This window comes from Narcine bancroftii, chromosome 8, assembly GCF_036971445.1.
Source record: "Narcine bancroftii isolate sNarBan1 chromosome 8, sNarBan1.hap1, whole genome shotgun sequence".
Classification (NCBI taxonomy): Eukaryota; Metazoa; Chordata; class Chondrichthyes; order Torpediniformes; family Narcinidae; genus Narcine; species Narcine bancroftii.
In genome coordinates this window covers 152632297-152658124 of record NC_091476.1, presented here as the reverse complement: position 1 = coordinate 152658124, position 25828 = coordinate 152632297, and the positions used below count along the sequence as shown (strand labels likewise).

The following is a 25828-nucleotide window of genomic DNA, read 5'->3' as shown; positions in this document are numbered from 1 at the left end:
GTGGCGACTAACATGGCACAACATAATGCAGTTGCAGATCAGCTTGCCACCATCAGCCGTGCTGATACCGTCCCCCTGGCTCGATGGGCACATGAACAGAGTGGTCATTTGGGGGAGAAGGGATCAGCTATGTGGGCCTGAACACATGCTTTACCCGTCCATCAGGATGATGTCCGCATGGTCGTGCGTACATGCCCAGAATGTCAACTTGTGAAGTCCCGTGTCGTTCCTCCTGGTCCTCATGGCCGAATAAAACGGAGTGCTCGCCCAGCTGCAGTTTGGCAAATTGATTACATAGGCCCCATGCCAGACTGTATGGGTAAACGTTACGTCCTAGTAATGGTTGACATCTTTTCGGGCCTGGTTTTTGCCTTTCCCACCAAGACGGCTGACCAAGCTAGTACTATCCAAGGACTAAACCATTTAATTTCTCGTTATGATGTTCCAGAAGAGATTCAGTCTGATAATGGCTCGCACTTCTCCGGGAAACCAATCTGTGATTGGACAAATGACAACGGTATCTTATGGGTTCACCATATTCCTTATTACCCACAGGCTTCTGGGTTAGTTGAACGAATGAATGGCTTACTGAAGGAACAAATTCGTTTGTTAACACCACTGGGAACCCTGAAGGGATGGTGTCATGTGCTGCAGCAGGCAGTCGACAATTTGAATCATCGCCCTTTAAAAGGAGATACACCTTTCCACCGACTTCTTCATGCTTCTGAACTACAGCCTATTCCAGAGGAAAAACAGTCATTGCCCCCCACTCCTGAACTAGAGAATGTTGGACAAAAGGTATGGGTGGCACCACCAGGTAGTGGCCCTCCTGTAAAAGGAGAAATAGTGACACCTGCCCAGGGTAACACTCGATGGGTAGCTATTGAGGGACAGAATGATTTAGTCTGTTTAAACACTGAACGCTTGCGGTATCGTGAGTGACATGTGTCAGGCTTCTTTGTTCCAGGTCCTCTGTTTTACGCTCCTGGTGATCTGGCTTAACAGCTGCTTTGGTGCCAAAAATTGGATTTGTAATAACGAGGACATTCCAAGGGAGTTGCTCGTGAGAGATACGGTCCGATGCATTACACCAAGGAAGTCCTCGGTCACCCGCCTCAAGTGCAGCTTAATAAATATGTTATTGTTCAGCATGTTTCAAAATCTGTTCGTGAGCTCCAGTATCTGGGTATTGTGGCCAACAAGGATAATGTGAGCCTTGGTTGGAATCCTTTTTCATGGTTAGTTGGTACATTTGGGGGGGTTGGTTGCTCGCATTATTGCTTGTTTTTGTGATTATTGTAGTTTTAATTTCTCTTTTACGCTCTTTTTGTACTCAAATACTTGTCAAGTATCGTGTCTGACAGCCTGTGACCAAGGGGTAGAATGTAATGGAAGATTCTAACCTATTTTTTAACCTGTTTTTTTCTTAATTTCCAGCTCTTGGTTTTGCAGAGCTGAGAACCTTTTTTTTAAACTTGCAGCTTTGGGTTCTGCAAGGCTGAGAACCTAATTGTTTTTAGAATCAGCAGACATAAGCAAGATTCCACCGAGGGGCCAGAGATGCTGTTATCTGAAGAAAGGACATCTGTGTACCGAGAACATTTAAGCTTCCTGCTTGTTTTGGTCACAAACTGTCAGAGGCCTAGCCTTGACGCAATGTTTTGGTCACAGACTGTCAGAGGCCTAGCCTTGACGCAATGTTTTGGTCACAGACTGTCAGAGGCCTAGCCTTGACGCAATGTTTTGGTCACAGACTGTCAGAGGCCTAGCCTTGATGCAATGTTTTGGTCACAGACTGTCAGAGGCCTAGCCTTGATGCAAAATAAACCATTTATTCAAAGTGATAAGCTATGAGTAAGCAGTTTTTGGGTAATATAAGCCATGGTCCCGCTGCTGAAGTTAGAGACTCTCCAAGAGGTGACAACATCTCTCAGCAAGAAGAAGAAGAACTTCTGGAGTCCAGCCAACGTCCCGGTCAGGGGAGGTGGAGAAGCTGCTACCGGCGCCCTGACAACCTACTACAAGTGTGCAGTCGTTGCCTCGCTTCGGCAGTTGGGACCAGTCCAAGCGTTGATAAGTATAGTTGGGAAGGGCTTGCATATTGTGTGAAATCAGCTTTTGAATTTGTAATAAACATTTGTATAATCTGAACTGCTCTCGGTGTGTGTGTCTATTTTCTTTCGGTAGTTCAAACACTGTGACCAATCTAAAACGAACAAAATGAGAGGTATAAGTTTACCCAAGAAACAAGTGACCCAGTCAGGAACCTCGGTGTACCTTCGCCATGCTAACAACCCGACTCACCTTCACGCAAGGGTCCCGGTCAGGCCCTCAGGGCACCATCATTGTGCTAACAACCCGACTCACCTTCACGCAAGGGTCCCAGTCAGGCCCTTGGTGCACCTTCTCACACTGACCACGTGACTCACTTCCGGGCAAGTGGCCACAGCAAAAAGAATGTGCGTGCATTGAGAGGCATTGCTAATTCAGTGGGACAAACCTACACATTTCCAACAAAGTGTCAGCACTCATCCGCAGTGTCCATCCGCCCAGTCTTATTTATTCTAAAAATGCTATTTATTTATTTATATCCTTCAGGTTTTTTTTGCCAGCTGTTTGAGTTTCTGGTTGATTGAATTCCGGATAATGTTTATTTATTATAAATTATATCTTTATGTCTTCCTTTATGTCACCCAACCCCAACCAACCAATTTTCCCCTGCAGCCACTGCAACCGTGTCTGCCTGTCCCGCATCGGACTTGTCTGCCACAAACGAGCCTGCAGCTGACGTGGACTTTTACCCCCTCCATAAATGTTCGTCCGCGAAGCCAAGCCAAAGAAAAGAAAGAAATATCTTTATGTACATATGTGATTATCATGCACTTTTGGGTGTACATATGAGCACCATGGTCCATTAAGCATTATTTCATCCAGTTGTACATGTACAGTTGGATGATAATAAACACGAACTTCAATTCTCTGGACTTTAATGTTGTTCATAAGACTTTGGAATTAGCTGCAGGTCACTGTTGGATATCACAGAGTTACCACTGCCCAAACAACATTAGAGCGGCACCAACAGCAAGTTGAAACTTCAGCTTAAGACATGAAGGATTTCAGGATCAGATACCTGCCTAAGTTCCAAAGTATGCTTAGGTGGATTTGAAACTGCATAATTGCAAGCTGTTGTTGTGCAATGAGAACTCCCTTCTTAAACTTCTGTGCCCCGAGACTTCCAGGCAGGCTTGGCTTGCCTTGATCCTCTCAAGACGCTCTGCAGTGAGACAACCAGAAGCAAGTTGAAATATTACTGAGGTTGATCACAGTAGATGGGGAGATAGAGGCCATGCATCACTGCTGCCAAGAAAACAAAGCAGAGGCAGAAAACATTGGGTAGCAATGAATTTCCATGCAGCCCTACAGAACACACTGAATAAATAAAAAGGGAAATCACCATCAAATGCAAGCTGAAGACAGGCTTCTGACTTTTATAGAGTAAATTGTACACAATATTGGCTTATCTAGAGGTGGTGTATTTAATAATACATGTTGTGATGTTTGAATGGTGTGTGGTTGTACATGGATTGACCCCCACCCCCCACCCCTCACCATCTCCATATTTCAAATAGTGTACATTCCTTTACTCTGCCTCTCTCAAACTCCAGTTAGTGATCGATTTTTACTAACCTTGATGATATTTAATAAAGTGCTATACAAGTTTGACATGTGTGAAATCCAAACCCCTCACCACATCATCCCCTCCCCCCGACCCCCACCAATTCTCTCTTGCACCATTTCTCCATTAACTTCAATTTATCGGGAAACTCTGCTGACTTTGAGATGGGAACAGAGGTTGAATGTGACTTGCCTCATTACCCACATGACAAAGTAGACACCCCTGATCTATTCTTCATCAGTTCCAAACATCACAATTGCCCATATAAATAAGGAAATTGGCATAATTTGGTTAGTATTCCACATTGCCTCCAGAGACACTCCTTGATTCCAAAAGAATGAGGGAGGGCAGATAAAGAGTTTGTTTCTTTAACAGAGAAAGGGGAAGGTATTGCTCATAAGGTGGTATAAATATATTCAATAATTAGTTAAAAGGGGGAATCAAGAAAGAAAATGCAAATTTTCAGCAATGAGATTAAAAAAAACAAGGAATATTATTTTTCTGAGAGCCAGCACCCGTTCATAGAATACTAACATGAGGGGAAGAATTAAGAATTTTGAATGTTCCAGAGATTCTCAGTCCAATGTTTGGAGGTCTCCATCCTTTTCTTTTACAAACATTATATTGATTAGAAGGAGGGAGTAGATTAGATGTAGTTTTTTTTTCTTTTTATCACTTTTTATTTGGATTAATTTGGAAAATATGGGTTTCAACATGGTTATAGATTAATCTAATAAAGTTCCTCATGTAGTTTAAGGATCTATCTAATGTAGTTCCATTCAATTTTTTTGTACTTGGATGTATATGAGATGACTTGTTATGTGTTTTCCTTAAAATTTTGTATGCACATTTATATATTAAGTTCAATAGAAATATTTTAAAAAGAAAAGAGCCAGCAGAGCATTGATGGACCAAATAATGAATTGATCCTATGATTCTGTGGATAATCATGGAAGACCACATTATGGTGGCATGCTTAGCATAGTACTTAGTGCCATGCTATTTCTGTGCCAGCGACCCGGGTTCGATTCCAACGCTGTCTGTAAGGAGTTTGTATATCCAACTCATATCTGCATGGGTTTTCCCTGGGAGCTCTGGTCTCCTCCCACCCACCAAAACCTATGGGGTTGTATATTGATTTGTGTGAAATTGGGCAGGGTGGGTTCAAATGGCTATATTGGCTTCTACAATAATGTAGCAAATTTAAATTTAATTAATGTGAGATCTGGAGTTTTCACTTGAAAACAGTAATAAAAAAGGTTGAAGTTTATTTCATTAATCAGTGGGTGCTGTGGCAATATTATAATGGGCAAAATCAACTCCTTCTGCCATCCCATTGTCAGTCAGAAGCATCAGGAGGATGGGTGGAGGATTGGAGGTTGGTGGGATGGGAGAAGAGTAATTATTCTTTCCCTTATTTATTTTATGGGATCTGGACATCTCTGACAAGGCTAGAATTTATTGCCCATCTTAAACTGACCTTGTAAAGGTGTTGGTGTACCACCTTTCTGAATTGCTGCAGTTCTTATGATGAAGATAGTTCTGTGGTACGGTTGGATAGGTTGTGTCACGATTTCAATCCTCTAAAATTGAAGGCTCATGATGCCTTCTCAGCTCAGGTTGGTGGGCAGCTTGGAGGTAAACCTACAGGAGGTAGCGTTCACCTGTTCCCATTGCCCTTGTCCTTTTTGGAAACAGTCGTCATGGGATTAGCAGATCCTATCAGGGTAGCCAGGCCGTAGAACCACAGTGCATTTTGTACATGATGCACATTGAAGCCACTGTGTACTGGCAGTGGAAGGAACAATTATTTTGGGAGATTCATGGAGTGTCATTCAAGCAGGATGAAAGTAAGCTTCTTGAGAGTTGTTGGAGTTGTATTCATCTAAGGAAGCAAAGATCACAATGGGCGACCAATTTTTTTTCAGTAGCATTGGTATTATGATCACAAGATCCCAAGATAAAGAAACAGAAGTAGGCCATTTGGCACATGGACTCTGCTCCTCAACTCCACCCTCAGCTAAACCGTTCTCAAATTTAGTTCCAAATTCTGGAATTCCCCCATATCCCTTTATACCCTGACTAATTAGATATCTATTAATCTCCTCCTTAAACTCCCCTACAAATCCACAAGCCTCTGTCTAAAGAAGTTTCTCCTCATTTGTTTTAAATGGGTAGCTTCTAATTCTTAGACTGTGCCCTCTTGTCCTGGATTCACCCACCAAGGGAAGCATTTTATTCACATCTACCCTGTCCAGTCCTTTCAGCATTCAAAATGTTTCTGTGAGATCCCTCTCATTCTTCTATATTCCAATGAATACAGTCCAAGAGCCGATAAATGTTCCTCACATGTTAGCCCTTGTATTCCAGGAATCATCCTGGTAAATCTTCTTTGTACTCTCTCCAACATCATTTCATCCCTTGGGGCCCAAAACTGCACACAGTACTGCAAATGAAGTCTCACCAGAGCCCTATCATCAACACCTCCAATCGCACTGGCTGTTGCCAGAAAATGTATAACTGTTTCATGGAAATTGGATACGGATTTAGTATTAGATGGATGGCATGGTGAAGTGCAAAGTTGTTTACCTTTGGAAAAAATTATATATAATTTAAAGAATAAATATGATAATGATTTAAGAATTTGGTTTCCATATATGCAAAAGATTGGTGTTACATCTCTAAATACTTATATTATGTTAATTGGTAGAATATGGTGCGAACTTTGTTACTCCCCAGCCTCAAATTAATCTCTCATTTCATTATTTTTGATAGATGTTCTATGATGGGCTTTTTTTGTATATATACACTTAGATTTTGACCTAGTATTATATGTTATGCAGTAGTATTTTACTTTATTATATTTTATGTTTAGTGGATATATTGATAGTTGTAAATGTTTACATAATTAGGCCATAATTTATTGCTTTTAAAATTAGTCTATTTATTTTTTTCTTTTTCTTTTCTTTTTTTTTCCTTTTAGCTTTCCTTGGGGGGGGGGTTTCTGTGTGGGAGTTGAGGGGCGGGGAGAGAAAAAATGATTAAATAGCTTGTATTGATTTTGATATATAGTAATTTTGGCTATGTATGTATCTTTTATAAGTGCCAAAAAATATTTTTATTTCCATTATTTTTTGCTTCCTTATATGCCCTCCTTTTGCTTTTATTTTAGGCTTAACCTCTCTTGTTATCCACATTTGTGCCATTTTTTCATTCATAATTTTCTTTTTTCTTGGAATATATCTATCCTATACTTTCTGTATTTCTTGTAGAAATATCATCCAATTCTGCTCTGCCGTCCCTCCATCTATCTTAATTTTCCAGTCAACTTGGTCAGTTCTTCTGTAATTTCCTTTGTTCCACTGAAATATTGACACACTAATATCAGCTTTTCCTTTTCATATTTGAAACTGAACTCAATCATATTATGATCATTACTTCTTAAGGGTTCCATTATCTTTAATTCCTTCTTTTTCTTTGGCTTGGCTTCGCGGACGAAGATTTATGGAGGGGGTAAAAAGTCCACGTCAGCTGCAGACTCGTTTGTGGCTGACAAGTCCGATGCGGGACAGGCAGACACGATTGCAGTGGTTGCAGGGGAAAATTGGTTGGTTGGGGATGGGTGTTGGGTTTTTCCTCCTTTGCCTTTTGTCAGTGAGGTAGGCTCTGCGGTCTTCTTCAAAGGAGGTTGCTGCCCGCCAAACTGTGAGGCGCCAAGATGCACGGTTTGAGGCGATATCAGCCCACTGGCGGTGGTCAATGTGGCAGGCACCAAGAGATTTCTTTAGGCAGTCCTTGTACCTTTTCTTTGGTGCACCTCTGTCACGGTGGCCAGTGGAGAGCTCGCCATATAACACGATCTTGGGAAGGCGATGGTCCTCCATTCTGGAGACGTGACCCATCCAGCGCAGCTGGATCTTCAGCAGTTCCTTAATCTCATGTTTATTAAACATTACCCAATCCATGATAGACAACCTCAAACAGAACATAAAAATAATTTCAAATTTGCTGTATCATGTAGGAAGCTGCAGAAACATTAAATCAAGTTTTATTGAATATAGCATGTTTAATCGTATAATGCTGACACATTCCCCTAGTTAACTGACCTAAAAATGTTTTGCCGCTGATTTTTGTTTGTACTCAGCATCTGATGCCTCTCATGTCAGTGTCTAACAATAATTAGCCAGCATTGATTGACTCCAGTTGTCCTGTTACCACTTTTTCAACATCACAATGTCCTGGTGAAACCTTTCACCATGTTCATCACTGACTGCCTCACGATCAGCAGGGAAGAAGTTCAAGTGCGAATGTTATTGTTAAGTACATTTCCTATGTTATTGCCTGAAGAACATGTGTATCAACATGCGTTCAATCTGTAGCAATGTAAAACACAGCATCTGTATTTGTGAGATGCTTTCAAAGTTTATCTGTGTAGACAGCCGCTTTTATTGGCTGTCTGCACCCTCTGCAGCCACTGTACTCACTATGATGCTATTGCACGTGTACAAGTCCCCACAAAGCACACTAGTTGAAAAAGGAGATGGAGCTTGGTTGGTGGTGGACGCCATTTCCAGGGGCTCCTGTTATACATCGTATTGTTGAATTTAACAGTAAAACATTCATCAGAGGTTGCCATTTTGTGTTATCTGGTTATTTGATGCATCAACAAACATGGTGTCAGAAGTCTAAACCAGAAGCCTTCAAGTGAAAAGTGAGTAACCAACACCATGTTTGCAACACATTTGTGACTGCACCATAATGGCAGATGGATTCAGAAGGACTGACCTGCTGGTGTTTGAAGGCAACGTGGCCGAGAATTGGCGCGTATTCAAACAAGAATACAACATTTTCATTGTGCCAGCGCATAGTGATGTCTGCCCAAGTTAAAGTATATATTTTACTAAATTTGGCGGGCTCTGAGGCCATTGAAGGGGAAAGGTCATTCATATATGCAAACGAGGTGGATGAAGGGGGTATCGTTATCAGCCCGACTGAGTCAAGAGAGGACCCCAATTGTTTAAAAAGAAAATTTCGAGAAATGTGCAATCCACAAAAGAACATAACGAAGGAAAAGCAAAAATTTAATACCAGAAACCAGAGATCTGGTGAGTTGATTCAATTGTATGTCAGTGACCTAAAAATCGGTACAAGGACCTGTGACTTTGGAGCACTCTATGAAGATTAAAGACAGGATGGTCTGTGGCATCTGCGATGAAGGCAATGAGAAAGGCACTTATGCGAGACAATGAATTAACGCTCGCAAAGGTCATCTCCATGTGTCTGGCTTACAAAACAATGGAAGAGAACACTGAAAAGCTAGCCTCTCTGCAGCACCAAGGTGCAAGCATAGACACAGTCCAGGTGGGACCTGCAAACAGGCATAAGTAGACAAGCCAGTGGTTCAAAAATCCATAAGTAGACAAGCCAACCAAGCCTTGCTACACTCTCACCCAGGATAGAGTGTGGCAACTGTGGTGGCGCCCATGTGGCAAGACGAGAGATATCCCCGGCATCCGGCCAGCAGTACAGAGAGCCTGCCGGAAATGGAACCATTTCAGCAGATGTTGGAGAGCTTAGCAGCAACTCACCCTGAGATAAAGATACAGAAGGATGATTAACCAGTTGGAACCTGAGCAAGGTCAAACCAACTCGGATGATGAATATTACATTAATGGATTGACTGCAGATGGCTGGAGACCTAACAAGAATCAGAAAGAATAACAATGAAGATCAATAGTAAAGCAACATGTATGAAAGTTGACACTGGGGCCAAGTGTAAGGTCATGTCACGAAGAACATTCAACCTACTGAGGAAGTCAGAACAGGTCATACCGTGCTCCAAGTTCACAAGTCTAATGGCATACGGGGGCAACAAAATTAGAGTCAATGGCACAGTGAGACTGCAGAGCTACATTCAAAGACAGCTGCACATACTAACTTTCTTTGTAGTCCAAGAAAAACATCCTGCCTCTGCTGGGCCTGAGTGCAAGCATGGACATAGGTCTTGTTTCATTCAGCAGAGAGGTACACCAGATAAGTCCGACCAAAGATGATCTGATGCACAGAATTTTTTCTGAGTACAGTGACTTTTTTTTTTACAGAAGAACTGGGAACTGCCAGTGACATACTCCATGAAGCTTGACCTAGAAGTGAGGCCCATGATTCATCTGGCACACGAAATACCAAAAGCAATGAAGGACAGGGTTAAGGCTGAGCTGGACAAGATGCAATCCCTGGGCATGATTACCTTGGTCTTCAAGCCCACTGAATGGGTGGACCTCCATGGTGGCTGCTAAGAAAAAAGATGGACAGGAGATCCGGATCTGCATCAACTCGAGAGACCTCAATACATTTTAAAAATGAACACACCATCCAATGCGTACCGTAGAGAAGGTTGCCACGCAGATGGCCAACGCAACCATTTTTTTTGGTTTTGGACACAAATAATTCCTTGTGGAAAATCAAACTTGATTACAAGTCATCACTGTTGACCATATTCAGCACAAGTTTCGGCTGATACAGATTCCTGCAAATGCAATTTGGAATCAATTCAGCCAGCGAGGTATTTCAGAAGTCAATGGAGCAAATACTCGTAGATGGCAAAAGATATTCAACAGAGCCCAGAAAGTTAATCTTAAGCTCAACCACCGAAGTGCAGATTTCGGCTGAACCAGGTTGGTTATGTAGGCCTTGTTTTCACAGGAGAAGGCCTGAAGGCAGACCCTTCAAAGACCAGGGCAATCAGTGAAACGTCGGTACCAACAAACGTGACAGCGCTACAATGTTTCCTGGGCATGGTCAACTACCTGAGCAAGTTCTTTCCAAACACCAGTGATCTTACTGCCCCGCTAAGGCAGTTGACACATAAAGATGTGGTTTGGTCCTTACAGGAGCAAAATGCATTCCATGCATTAAAAAGGCATATATTATCCCCACCTGTTCTATTGTACTACGACGTGCGCAGACCAGTCATGCTAACCTGTGATGCCTCACAGTACGGGTCTGGGTGCAGCATGCCTGCAGGATGGGAAACCAGTGGCCTAAGCATCCAGGTCACTCACCACCACGGAGATCAGATAAGCCCAAATAGAGGAGTTGTTGGCAGTAGTTTTCACCTGTTCGAAATTTAACGACTACATTTATGATGGACCAGTGACCATAGAGACAGACCACTTACCTTTGGTCACAACTCTGAAAAAGCCAATCTATGTGGCCCCTGCATGATTACAGAGAATGATGCTTAGGCTTCAGAAATATAACGTGACTTTAGTTTACAAATGCGGAAAAGAAATGCACTTAATCGATGCACTATCTCATTCTCCCAGAAAATTCATGATCCAGCAAGCTGAGGAAGAGGACACGTTTGATATAATGATAGTAATCCACATCTCCTTCTCCCAGTTGGAGGAACTGAGACAGCACATGACTGAAGATACAACTAAGAGGACCATGAGCACTTTTATCAAGGGCGGCTGGCCTGACAAGCAGCGCAGCCTACCATTTGAAGTGCAACCCTACTTCCCATTTGGGGTGAATTACTCATCGATGACAGAATCATAGTGAAAGGCCTGAGAGCAGTAGTTCCAAGTTCACTACAAAACATTTATGTCAACATTCTGCACAGAGGGCACCCAGAGGCAGAAGCAACCAAATGCAGGGCTATAGACATAGTTTTTTGGCCAGGGATGACTGAGGACATAGACCAGGAGGTGCAAGCTTTCTCGGTGTGCAATAGCACCAGACCGCACCAACAGAAAGAGCCGCTGCAGCTTATCGTGGTACCGGACCTCCCCGGTTAACTGTGGCAACAGACATCTTCGAATAGCACGGTCGACAGTATTTGGTTCTTGTTGATTCACACTCTGGATGGTCTGAGATAGACCTTTTACACAACATCACCTCGTCATCAGTTATTATTAAGTTAAAAAGACACTTTTCAGTGCATGGGGCTCCCCACACTCTGCTGTCGGGCAATGGCACCCAGTTCACCAGTGAGAAATTCAGATACTTTGCAACAACATGGGATTTCAACCACATCACTAGCAGCCCGGAGTACCCACAGTCAAATGGGTCGGCTGAAAGATCCGCGAGGAGCACAAAGCAACTCATGGAGAAGTCCCACAGGGAAAATACGAATGTGTTCCTAAACCTGCTGAACTTTAGGAACATCTCCAGCGACACCATATTGGGTTCTCTGGCCCAACGACCATTATCCAGACAGAAACGGATGACTGCCTGTGGCAGCCTAAGCTAAAGAACCCACAATAAATTTAATCCCAACTGCTAATACAGAAAAGATGCTACGTCAGATACAGCCAACCACTCGTGCCATTAGCAGAAGGGCAAGTCATAAAGACCACAGGGCTACGACCGTATGGACATAGTCTAAAGGAGCTGCCAGGAGCCCAGGTCATACCTGGTAAAATCAGAAGGCAGGGCATATCAGAGAAACCATTGACACATCTTACCTGTAAGGGAGCCACTCCCATCCCGAACCATTCCTGATGAGACTATAAACCAGAATCTAGAATATGAACCCGGGGTAGACGGATCTCCCTCAATATCAACCCATGAAACAAATGACCACAACCCCGAGTCCATGGATAGCACATCCTTTCAAGCGGAAGCACCCCAAGCATTCACTTCCACCAATGGCTAGTACATAACACGCTTTGGGTGCACTTGTAAGCCCAACCCAAAATATCAGGATTAAACTGGGCTGACTGTTCACTGCTGAACTATATTTATTGTAATGTATGACATCTGCATAGATTGTGGCATGTGAAAGGGGTTGCCAAGAAAGGGGATGCAGACAGCCGCTTTTATTGGCTGTCAGCACCCGCTGCAGCCACTGTACTCATTACGAATCTATTGCGATGTGCGACTTCCCGCGAAGCATGCTAGTTGAACAAAGGAGACGGAGCTTGGTTGGTGGTGGAAGCCATTACCAGGGGCTCCTGTTATACATTGTGTTTGTGGAATTTAACAGTAAAGCATTCGACAGAGATTGCTGTTTTGTGTTGTCTGGTTATTCAATGCATCAACAAACAGTCTGCATCTATCCTGACTCATTCTCTTGGACAACATTTGCAAAGCACCTGCAATGTGTGCATGCCCAGGCATGCGTGGACTCACCAAAAAAGCTTGCTTTGTGTGCAATATGCCAATAGATTCAAAATATGACAAAAAAAATCACAAAAATAGGCTAAATCTAAAATAACAGCAGATGATAGGAAAATTTTACAGTGATTTCCATGATTAGTAGTTCAAAAATCCATAAAATACATCCAAAAGTGTTCAGGAAGCAAAATCTTTGTTGACCTGTGTTATTATATCACATGCCTTGTGGACAGTGAACGTGTGCTCTATTACACAGCCTTGAACTGATTCAGGAAAGGCCAGGAAAGAATCAAACTCTTAACTGTGTAACATTGCTTCTCAGAGACTCCCCTGCAAGGAAGATTTAGAAATCTTTCTGGAGGGCCAATGCAATGGCAGAGATGAAACCAAATCCAGGGAGGTAACAAAGTTAATTGCAAAATGCTGCAATAAATATTTTCCAGGTGAAAGACCAGATAGCTGGGAAGGAGTCACGAGGCCATAACATAATTGCAGGCCTATGAAAGAGATTTGAAAGCAATTTAATCAATGCTCAAGTGCTCTACTCCAGACACAGGAAATCGCCCTCCCAGGAAACCCTTCCAGGAATCCAGCAGATTGTTCAATAGGTCAGCCATTTCTCATGTTAATAATCATAATTAAAACGTGTTTAAAAAAAATACTTTTTTTTTGGAAGAGTTTGATGAAAAATTAAGCTGTACAGATTGTGGAATTTGAAAGCTAAGCTGCATACAAGGGATTCAATAACGAGGGGCACGAGAGAATAGTCATGGCAGTAAAGAAAGTAATTGGAAAGCCGCTTTGTGCACAAAAATGTCACACAAACACCAGATAATCTTTCTTATAATGTAATAAAGTAAACCTCTGGTATCCAGCTCTAATGAGAATTGTTAGATGCTGGAGAAGTGTATTTTATGGTTGCTTGAGACTCCTGCATTAAGAATAAACAATTTAAAAGACAAAAATACTATTCTATATTTACACTGAACAAATTTCACTTGCATGAATACTCTATATAAAGTTTAAAACATTTTACTTTATTTTCAGCCTCATTCTTTGACAACATTTAACCATTGCTTCATCTATAGGTTCCTCCCCCTCCACGAAGCTGAACAATTATATCATAGAGAATTAACCCCGTCCCCCACCCCCGCCACAACCCCACCAAGTTTACCGAGTTGCCTTTGACCGGGGCAACTCTTACTATGCAGGGATAAGGAGGCACTTTGCAGTGCACTTTGCTCCGCCCCCATCTGCTCACATATAACCCTGGTTTCCCGCCTAAACCCAGAACCCTTCTGAAGTCTATTGTGAGACCCTACCTACCAATAGTTATAAACTAATAAAAGAGTTTGTTCTCCCTCCAGTCGTGAGAGTTTTTATTCACGCTACACACTTTAACAGAGTCACCCCGGCAGCGAGTGGCCTCAACCAGCTCTTCATCCTGGACGATGTCATTGCTGTTTTACACAACTTGATTTGAGCAGCTAGTACGAGCAAAACACGACAAAGGCAGTCCGCTGGCTGAATATTTGCTCTCATCTTTTCCAAAAGTTTATGTGTTACTTCATAGAACATTTCGTTTTATATTTTTGCATTTATGTATATTTTACCTATTTAGTTTAATTTTTTTTAAAATTTATTTTCCTTGATTTTTTTTTGCCCGTTGCTTTAGGATTCCGGTTGTTTGATTTCCGGATATCTGGGATTTGACTGTATGAATATTTGCCAGTGTAATCGGACAACTCCACTTTTTTTATTGAAAACCTTTTGTTTCAAAGGTAACCAGATCCTGTTTAAAATCTTCCAGAAAACAAGACCCTGCACAGTACATGACGTCAATGCCACATTCTAACTCGGTGGTGAGAATGCTATCCAATAAGCCAAGGACATTACCTGCAGTCCTTTTACAATAAGGGAACATGTCCTGGGCACGAAACAAACACAGTTTCAGCAAAATATTATTTGACTTTTAATTGACAAGTTTAATAACTCTTTCAATTTCCACTTCCATTTTGAGTTGTAATCTCCAGGTGCTCGTGTACTCAGACCTTACCCATCCATCACAGACATATCTTATGATCTGGCTTTTGATATCATGCATCAGGAAGTGGTTTTCTCTTCAGGAGTCTATTGAAGAGCTGTGCATCCGAGGGGCAGTTTTACAAGCAAGTTTTATCAGAATTTTCATTAGCCTCCCTGTGGTTGGGCTTTTTTGTACTGGGAAATAATAGGATTTTTTTTACCACTTTATTCTAATTCAGCTTTCACCTTTTCTCAGTGTATATTGTTATCTGGCCTCTGTGTGAGAATGTGGACTCAACACTTTTCCTAATTCATCTGCTTCTCCCTCCCTGACACTTCTATGCCCCCATGTTATCTCTGTCATTTCCCATTTCTAATTCTTACTGATTTTTCTTCAGCCTTTATCTCTTTTTATTATCATTTAAAATTTAGATATACAGCAAGGTAACAGGCCCTTTCAGATTATGCTGCCCGATTACACCCAATTCACCTACAGCCCCTGGTATGTTTTGAATGGAGGGAAGAAACCAAAGCACCTGGAAGAAACCTATGCAGACACAGGGAGAACATACAAATTCCTTACAGTGTCGGATTTGAATCCAGGCTTGATGGCTGATGCTGTAACATTTTCTTTTCAAGATTTCCTCCTTTTCTTTTCAAGATTAGTTTTGTATCATCTCATATTACTCTAGAATTTAATTAGGCACTCCCTTGCAGCCGTTATTTAATTTCCTTCTTTAAGACGAGTTTCTATCCCACCAACTCTCTGATCTCAACTGTCTCTGGAGGTTCTTTTGACAAAGACTCCCATCCTCATCCCACAATACCCCCTGATCCCTCTCAATAAAAAGACTCCCATCCCCATCCCACAATACCCCCGATTCCTCTCATTATAGGTTTCAAATTCCATTCCTACCACCCTTATAGCACCAAACTTACCCAAAATTAGGACTTGATTGAATGCTTCAATAACTTGACTCCAGCCCTGAAGACAGATGGGATATTTTCCTTTGTGATCTCGACAGAAGAGAAAATTGTGATGTTAGGTTAGTGACACCCAATAATTTGAATGTCAGACACCATTAAAGTTTGCACCGGCAAGCCACAAACAAATCAGCAATGACTTTACTGGGTAACGACCTGATTGAACATCTATAATAAAAGGCCCCTTTCTTTTGATTTTCAGTCTCGATGTTAATAGAGACTGAAAATAATGATCTGTGATCATGATCTTTAGAATGCTCAGGTCTTCTGCTAAATCCTGGCTCTTCTCCAAGTAAAACAATCCTGGTGTCTCAAGAAATAAAAATTCCTGACCCATCTTTTCATCTTATTTCAGGCAGTTCCCAGATGCCATCAGTATTATCCAAGGATCTTGTCCAGAAAATGACACATCCTCACTTATTACCAATTCTTTAGTTCCCTTGCAGTCTGTAAATTAGTTGGTACCCCACTCTCCTCAGCCTGCTTATGTCTGTAAATATTCAGACCATAAAGCATTGAGGTTGCAGGAAGCTCTTTAGGATTGTTACAAATTAGATTCAAGTGGAATTTTTGAGCAACATGGAGCTGATACTTGTAAAAGAGTGGAATAGAATCCTGGGGGAAAAGAAAACAAAAGAATTAGAACAATGTGAAAACTTCAACGGGCTTCCTTAATATAACAAACATTTTTTTAAAAATTAATTTAGGTATTCAACACATTATAGGCCCTTCCAACCAATTAGCCTATAGACCCTGTATGTTTTTGAAGGTTGGGAGGAAACTAGGGCACCTGGAGGAAACCCATGCAGTTCATGGGGACAAACTCCATAGAGACAGTGCCGGATTTGAACTGTCATAGCATTGTGGTAACCGTTATACTAAAAAAATTATAAGAATTTGCATGCATAAACCAGGTGTGATGGTTAGTGTGGTGGTTAGCACAACACCATCGTAGCACCATCGTAGCTCCAGTGATACACATTCTGTCTGTAAGGAGTTTGTATGTTTCCCAGAGTTTGTGTGGTTTTTCCCAGCTCCTGTTTTCTCTCACCCTCCAAAATAGATGGGGTTGTAGGTTAATTTGGGTGTAATTGGGGGGCATGGGTTTAAATTGCCGGAATTGACATCCACTATGCTGTAAATAAAATTAAGATAAATTAAGCAAATTAAATATTTACTGAGGAGAAGTAAAGTAATGGTGGTTGGAGAGAATTGGGGGTGTTCTGATCACAAAGGTTAGTTTGTGGAACAAATTGGATTCAAACCATGACAAAACAATGGCTTACACTACGCCCCATATTTCTAATTCACCAAATAGTCAAATCTATTTGGATACTTGCAGCAATAGAAGTCCTTCTTTGGTGTTAAAGGCTTTGGAAAATTCCAAGGTTATGAAACATTAGAAATCTCTGACCTTGGCACCTCTCAAGCACCTTTCAGCATGCACCTACTGAAAATGGGTGACCTTTTTCATATACGAAGCACTGCCATTGGGAATCAAGACAAGATTCAATCTTGGGAGAAGATAATAAGATGCAAGATTCAGCAAACTGAATAACCCCTGTTATCCAGAATTCAATCAACCAGAGCAGCCTCAAGAAACTGGCAAAAAAATTGTGAAAATAAATAGGTAAAAAAAACAGAAATTTAAAATGAGGTGCCTCACCATTAGTTCCACAATCATGTAGCATGCCGTCTTAAGCAACCAGAAAATTCACTTATCCGGCATCTACCAACCCCCACAGGTGGCGGATACCAGGGCTTTGACTGTATCTGTGAAGGTCTGGCCTAAGGACCAGGAGTTGGATCAGCAGATGAGGGAGCTTCACATGAGTCCACTTTAGTGGCACAATTGTGAAATGAGAACCGGACATGGGACTTACATAAAAGACACAATGGAAAATGAGTTGTCTCTAGAGCTCCCCTTATTGGTGGGATTTGGGACAATTTGATTTACATTTTTCTCCAATGATCCAAATACTCCATTACATGGAGACTGGCAATATTCCAAACTCAAACGTGTGCATGACTGATGAGGATATTGCCTAAGCATGCAAGGTAAATGCCTAGATGGGCTTTTAGAGAGTCACAAAATGGCCCGGAAAATGGTTGGTAACATATTCCATGTGGATAACGTCAATATTAATTGCATTCTGCTGGAATAACAAGGACATGAGTTTAATTTCTGGGCAACAAATTTCTGCCTTTCTTCTTAGGTAGCTAAATAGCAGGGCCTCTGAATTATCTGGATCAAAAATTAATTGATTAAAACTGAAAAATGAAACAAACAAGAGTGGTGGTGGAGAAGCCAGTTGGCCCATCAAGCCTACTCACACATGATGTTTGGCATACAAAATGGTTGGAGCAAGTTGACATGCCCAATTTGGAGCAGTTTGCTTCAGGATGTCAGAGTAGCTATCATCAAACCAGAAGAAGAAGACCAGCTTTTCTCTGCGTGATACCAGTTTTGATTGATGCCCATATCATATCTCGTAATGCAGTAAATCCTTTCCCTCCTTACTATTTATTTTTCCTGACAGTTGAGCACAATCTTTTCTTTCATGATGGACAGAGATTGCCACTGTTCACCACTTCTCCCATTTGATAAATGTTTACACTGTTACTTGAGGGAATGCAATTATATTGGCCAACTTGCCCTCAAACGGCTCAGCAGCAAACCCCAGAATCGTCCTTCAGGTCAATCTTAAGTTCTGAATAATGCCCAGAATGGATAACCTGCACCCACCTGACCTATGAACTCTGGCCAAGTCAATGATGCCAATCATTGGATGTCAAAGACAATATGCCATTAAAGTTATCAGAATATAAAAAAGCATACACACACAATTCAATAATACAAATTGGACTTGCTTTTAATCATTCTGTTCATATGGCAGTTGCATTACTTACTTAAGAAATATTTTGACAAAAACATAAATATTATCTCTTTAGGTGGATGAAACAATAGACAGTTTATTAATTCACCCCATTTAATCACAATGAAAATCTTTATTAATTTCAAAATGTGAAGTGAAATTGGCACCTATCAACATTTTCAATAAGATTCACATATTTCAAGTACATCTTAACTCCACAACGTTTAATACTGAAGCTTAATGAAATTTGGCATGTCCTCCAGGTCTCATCCCAGGTTTTACAAATGCACCATTGAAAAAATCCTACCTGCCTTTGGATGTCATCTACATGGACTTTAGTAAAACCTTTGACAAGGTCCCACATAGTAAGTTAGTTCGGAAGGTTAAGACACTAGGTATCCATGGAGAGATTGTAAACTGGATTTAAAATTGGCTGTGTGGGAGAAAACAGAGTTGGAGTGGATGATTCCTTCTCAGACTGGAGGTCGTGTGCTTCAGGGATCTGTGTTGGGACCATTGTTGATGTCTATATCAATGATCTTGATGATAATATGGTAAATTGGATCAGCAAGTTTGCGTTTGCTGATAACACAAAGATGGGAGGCATTGTAGACTGCGAGAAAGATTTTCAAAGCTTGCAGTGAGATCTGGACCAACAGGGAGAATGGGCCAAAAATGGCAGATGGAGTTTAATGCAGACAAGGGTGAGATGATGCATTTTGGAAGTGCAAACAAAGGTAGGACATACACAGTAAATGGCAGGGCACTGAGGAGTGTGGAGGAGCAAAGGGATTTGGGAATACAGATACATTATTCCCTGAAGGTGATGTCAAAGGTGGACAGGGTTGTAGAGAAAGCTTTTGACATCTTAGCCTTTATAAATCAAAATATTGAATATAGGAGTTGGGATGTGATGTTGATGTTGTTTAAGACGTTGGTGAGGCCAAATTTGGAATATTGTGTGCAGTTCTGCTCGTCTAACTATAGGAAGGACATCAATAAGATTGAAAGGGTGCAGATAAGATTTACTAGGATGTTGCTGGGTCTTTGGGAGATGAGATACAGGGAAAGATTAAACAGGTTAGGACTTTATTCCTTGGAGCGAAGAAGAATGAGTGAAGATTTGATAGAGGTTTACAAGATTATGAAAGGTATAGACAGAATAGATGTGAGTAGACTTTTGCCACTTTTATTGGGGGCAATAAATATGAGAGGTCATAGATTTAAGCTGAAAGGAGAAAGGTTTAGGAGGAACATTAGACAAAAGTTCTTCACTCAGAGAGTGGTGGAAGTGTGGAATGTACTGCCATCTGATGTGGTGAATGCAGGCTCAATTTTAAGTTTTAGAATAGATTGGATAGATACATGGATGGAAGAGGTCTGGAGGGTTATGGAATGCAGGTCAATGGGACTAGCGAAGAAGTGGTCAGCACAGACTAAAAGAGCCAAATGGCCTGCTTTCTGTGCTGTAGCATTCTATGGTTCTATGGATCCATTGAGGCATTACTGAGAACTGTTCTGCCCAAGACTCAAAGAAACTGCAGAATTGTGAACACTCCCCTCTATCAACTCCATCCAACCCCTCAGAAAAGCTGCCCAACATCCTGCCCCTGCTACACCCTCTCGTCCCTTCTTCTGTTGAGCAGAAATTACAAGGTTGAAAATATAAAGCTCCAGATTCAGTGACAGGGTCTTTCTTGCTGTTGTCAGTCTCTTGTGGACCTCACATTGACAAATGATACCCATGGATTGTTTTCACTGTATTTTTCCATGTATCCTGCACTTTGTCAAAAGATATAGGAACAGAAGTACGCCCATTAGCCTATCGAGTCTGTTCCACCATTCTATCATGAGCTGATCTATCCTTCCACTCAGCCCGTCTCCACGACCTTCTTCCTACAACCTTTGATGCCCTGACTAATCAGTCACCGCCTTAAATACACCCAACGTCCTCGCTTCCACAGCAACATGTGGCAGCAAGTTCCATAGGCTCTCAACCCTCTGGCTAATGAAATTTCTCCGCATCTCTGTTTTAAATTGACACCCTTTTATCCTGAGTTGTGCCCTCTTGTCCTAGACTCCCCTAGCATGGGAAACAACCATGCCACGTCTACTCTGTCCAGGCCTTTCAGCATTGGAAATGTCTCTATGAGGTGCCTCCACTCCCCACTGCCCCCATCATTCTGTATAGTCATAAAGCTAACAAACGTTCCTCATATGCTAACCCTTTCATTCCTGGTATCCTTCCAGTAAATTTTCTCTAAAGTCTCTACAACGCCAACACATCCTTGCTTAAATAAGGTGCCCAATATACCCTGCACTTTTCAACTGACTGTAGCACTGCCTGCGACAGTTTTGTTTTATTACAGCACCATCTACTCTACTTTTATGAACTGAATTGCCTGGATAACATGTAAAGCAGAGCTTTTTCACTGTATCTCAGTGCACATGACAATAAACAATTCAACTCAATTTAAACTGCTCAGCTGTTTTTTGTTAGCTTTTTTTTATTAGAGTAGGTTAGGTGTTTTTTTTAAAAATAAAATACTTGATTTTTTAATCATTTTCGTCCATTGCAGTGGAGGGGGGATCGAGTTTATATTGTTCGAAGTTGTATATGAATATATATATACAAATGGAATATTGTACTTTCAATTTTGTTCCCTTTTCTTCATTGTGTTATATTTCCTATATAAAAATTTTTTTAAAGATTGAGAAAGAAAGAAGAAAAAAATCTACCATTTCCAAGAAATCTACCATTTCCAATAATGTTCTCAAAGATTCTCCCCTTCCTTTCAATTCAATGCTAGAAACAGCTTCTCGGGGCTCGGGCCCTTTTCAGAAGGAGAAGAAAAGCAAGAACCTGCATTAAAGCTCCCTGCATCATTAAAAAAATATCAAGAATAATTTAGTTTGTTCTCAGACTGAATTTTTCCGATTGATAGAGATCATGTAAAAATGCATTTTCAAGACTCTTTTACAGTAATAATTGTAAGTTTATCATCCAAAGAACCCTGGTGACTGCTTCAGGAATATTCTGCTGACCCTCATATTTTATCTTTTCCATATGCTTTTTTTTTATTCTGATGTCAAACCTACTTAAAATAGGTTTCTTGACAAGCATTTACCATTTCAAAGAGGAGAGCTGGTGGATCTGATTTGCCTGTCTGAGAATTGCTGAGCACCGAGGTTTTATAATTGAGGAGTTATTAATCAAAATATTACATTTTACAAAAGAGTAGTGGTGTTCCATGCCATATGGGCCTGCCTCGCTTCTACAGATAGCATTGAGTCTACTAATGGTATTCAATTAAATACATCTTGCAAGAAGCTGCTGGGGGAATCACCAACCATTACCTCTGGGAGACACGATTATTAAAATATTTTACTCACTTTGAACTCTGTTTTGTTTAAGAGAGGAATTTGATTGAAAATTCAAGATTCCTTGATTGCCATGTATTAAAATAGGTGAAATATTACACAAAATTTACTTTATTCTGCCAAAAAAAAATCAGACAGATTCACGTCAGCAGTCGGAGTCACGGAGTGTTTGTGGATTTGCCTCCAGCCCTGCCGCAGCCTCTGCCACCACACAGACTCCAGTCGAAACCATCAGCAATCAGAGCTCCAAATCTGAACCTCCAGCACGATCAGGCGCCCTTGGCACTCTCTTGCATCCCGGCTCCAATACAGTACCTGGAGTGAGTCCTCTGACCATGTATTCTGCAGTTGCAAAGCTCCTCTGTTTCCCCTTCTCAAACGGTGGGGGGGGGGTTCATAATTTTCTCCTGTCCTGTGCAATACTTCTGCTTCCTCAGAGTCTGCAGCCCCTCAAGGCTGCTTTAAGTTGCAATGAGGTTATGCAGGAATTAAATACTGAAGGCCTTTATCACACAATGGGTGACAGAAGTAAAACATACTTCCTCCAATAGTTCATAATTGCCAAATCTGTTACATTTTTAAGGTAGATTTCAGAACATTTGCCAGGAAAAAGGTTTTGCATTCAGATCAAGGACGGCTGGGTGCACATTCAGATGAGCCTTTGAATAAGGGACAGACTCAAGGGCTGAATGGTCACTCCTATTCCTCCTGTTATTTTAACAAAGTCAAACCAACAACCAAAATTGATCATCTGCCTCATTGGCATTGTGGGGTTTTGATGGGTGCAAAACATCTGCCTCTCAATGGTGCATAACTACTCTAGATTGAATGAGGTGTTGCTGAAGACTATATATTCCCTTCAGGAAATTTATGATTTGCCCTTCTTCGTGAAGGCAGTTTGATCCGATTGATTGCAGGCCTGGAGATGGGAGCTAAATCTGGGTTTTAACAGCAAACTGTAAAAGTCATGTTGCTAGGCAGAAAACATAGCTCAGTAACCATGTGACTGTGGAAAAAGGGGAAAAAAATAACACTTGATCACCATATCAAGAAACGAGAATTGCAGACCCTAATCTTACATGTCAAAGATCAGGATTAAACAAAGCTCAAGGCAGTGTGAAAATATTCGCATTCCTTTTAAACATTAATCAAGGTGCATGGAATTGTCAATATGTAAGAATTAGTTCGGGATGCGCTCCACTTAAAGATTATTAGAGAAATGGCCAAGGTTCTCACAGCACCAACCAATTCATGGAAATGAACTTTCGTTGTATACACATTCACTCCACATTTTAAAAAATCAGATTCTTATTTGAAATTGGTCAAAACTACTCATGTGTCAGGTACTTTCCATTCAATTGCCGAAACAATAATAATGAATGAAGTGATCACAACAGAAGATACGGATATTGAACATTTTCAGTGCTAGAAAAAAAGAATTAACCTTGCGGTGACCAGAAGACCAATGAATGTTTTATTCAAAGATCTGCCAACGTAAAGTTCTATAGTGTTTGATGTGTCAACATCCTTGGGCCTCCATGTCAGTGCAATCGTGAAGAAGGCTCGTCAGTGGCTATACTTCATGAGGAGTATAAGAAGATTTGGTATGTCACCAAAGACTCTCAAATATTTCTGCAGGTGTACAGTGGAGAGCATTCTGTCTGGTTCTATCATGAGGCCCTTTCAAACTGCAGTATAAAATGGGATTAACTGGGCAAATTGCATGGTTAGTGTCCCACTTACATGGCAATTTGAAAGGATCCAACTGGGTCAACCTGGTCAGAACCCAACCGGGTCCCTGACCTACCTTAGAGGTGGTCAGGGAATCCAGTAAAACTTACCCAGGTCTCCTCCATGGATGATTTGAAAATGAAAATGGCCAACCCACTTACTCCGGTGACATCAGCACTGCAGACATCACCAGCATCTGGTGAGTGCAGAAACAAAAGCAAAAGCATCCCCTGTCCCCTGAGTGCCCTGCCGGCAGTCCATCCTGGTCACCCACTGACAGCCCCGCCAGCATCCCGCCCCAGTTGCCCGCTGACTGCCCCACTGGCAGCCCACCTGGTCGCCTGCAGACTGCCCCACTGGCAGCCCCCTGCACCTTCCAGCTGGAAATGGAATGGCAGATACAGACTTCTAATACATTAATGCAACGTGTGTGTAATTTACGGGGATATATCGGGTGGCAGCACATTGCAATAATCACAACGTTTAAGACAATATTTTTTAATCAGAGGCTGATAAGGGAGTTTGTGAGAGTGAGTGTGAGACTGCATCATCGCTGGGGCAGGATCCCCTTTAAATCGCCGGGTTGGTGATTTGGCAGATAGGGCCACCTTCGATTTGAAAGGAGCATCCTGCATCCAAGACCCAGTAATTGCACCTGGGTGCTGCAGTTTGAAATGGCCTACTGTCTGGTGTGGAGGAGTTAATGCACAGGACAGGAAAAATCTCCAGAGGGTTGTTAACTTGGCCTGTGACATCACGGACACCAGTCTTTACTCCATCAAGGACATCTACAAGAAGTAGTGTCATAAGAAAGCAGCCTCTATCCTCAAGGAAGACCTCACCATCCTCTTCACACTGCTACCATTGGGAAGGAGGTACAGGAGCCTGAAGATGGACACCCAGCAGCACAAGGTCAGCTTCTTCCCCTCTGCCATCAGATTCCTGAATGGACAATGAACCACAGACACTACCTCACTTCCTCCTATTTTCTTGCACTATTTATTTATTTCAAAATATGACTTATAGCAATATTTGCACTCTAAGGCTTCCACAAAACAACACATTTTGTGACACGTTCATGACATTAAATTCTTATTCTGATTCTGAGATCCAAGAAGTGGTGGTTAATGGAGTGGGTCTTGCACAAATAATGCAATTAAAGGCCGTGGAAAGGGTTTAATGAGGAATAGGGAGTTCATACTGGTCAAGCATCACAACAAGGTGAGGTGGATTTGAGACTCCGAGGATTAGATTGGGATGCTTTGGGCGTCATGATCAGGGGTGGGACTTAAAACGAAGGACTCAATGAAGATGCTCCTCAGGAGAACAATTTTTTTACTTGAAGTTCACCTATTTTAAGTTGGTTCCCATTCCCAGATATCCACAGTCACCAACACAGGCACAGGTAGAATTTATACAAATGACACAGGACTGTAAATACATGGACACATTTGATCTCCTCAACACATCAGCATATTGGATTCTGGGAAATTAAATGGCAACTTCAAAATTAAATGGATTTGCTGATAAAATCTCACACATGACACATAAATAGTATCTGATTTGTTGTCTCTTTTTCTCAGAAATCCATGTTCTCCAGAAAACACCTGCAATTCCTCAGTATTCCTCTCTACAAAATTATTATTTCAGTCTTGCAATAACTTATGACCACCTCCCATTTGAGGAAAGCTGCCCGTCAGAGATCCAATTCTGAATAAGCCTCTTTTCTGGTACTACTTACTACCCCGCCCAGCACCTCCTCTCCATCCGCAACAAAAGCGACCTCCCCGTAGCCCACCATTTCAATTCTGAGTCACACTCTCGAGCTCACATGTCTGTCCACTGTCCATGGCCTTTCACCCTTTCCCACCCTGACCACCTGCAGATTGAAGGAACAACCAAATTTTTCATTTGGGCACTCTCCAACCCCAGGGCATGAACATGGAGTTCACTGCATTCCACTAATCAGCTTGCCTTTTCCCCCTCCCCCTTTAACTAGTTATTCCAGTTCCTACTTCCTTTCTCTTTCCACCTA

General features: G+C 41.6%; 1 long non-coding RNA gene across 3 annotated transcripts in view; it reads right to left on the bottom strand.

Annotated features, from left to right (window-relative positions):
- Positions 1-15812, bottom strand: part of LOC138741899 (uncharacterized) — a 38960-nt gene extending 23148 nt beyond the window's left edge. The window contains exons 1-3 of one of the 3 annotated variants that reach the window (XR_011343866.1): positions 15761-15801; positions 5157-5561; positions 2986-3274 (exon numbers count right to left, since the gene is read on the bottom strand). This is a non-coding gene — a long non-coding RNA (uncharacterized lncRNA). Of the gene's footprint in view, positions 1-2985; positions 3275-5156; positions 5562-14755; positions 15017-15760 lie in introns of those variants that run through there. The other 2 variants (XR_011343865.1, XR_011343867.1) reach the window with 2 other exon arrangements.
- Between the last annotated feature and the right edge of the window lie 10016 nt (positions 15813-25828).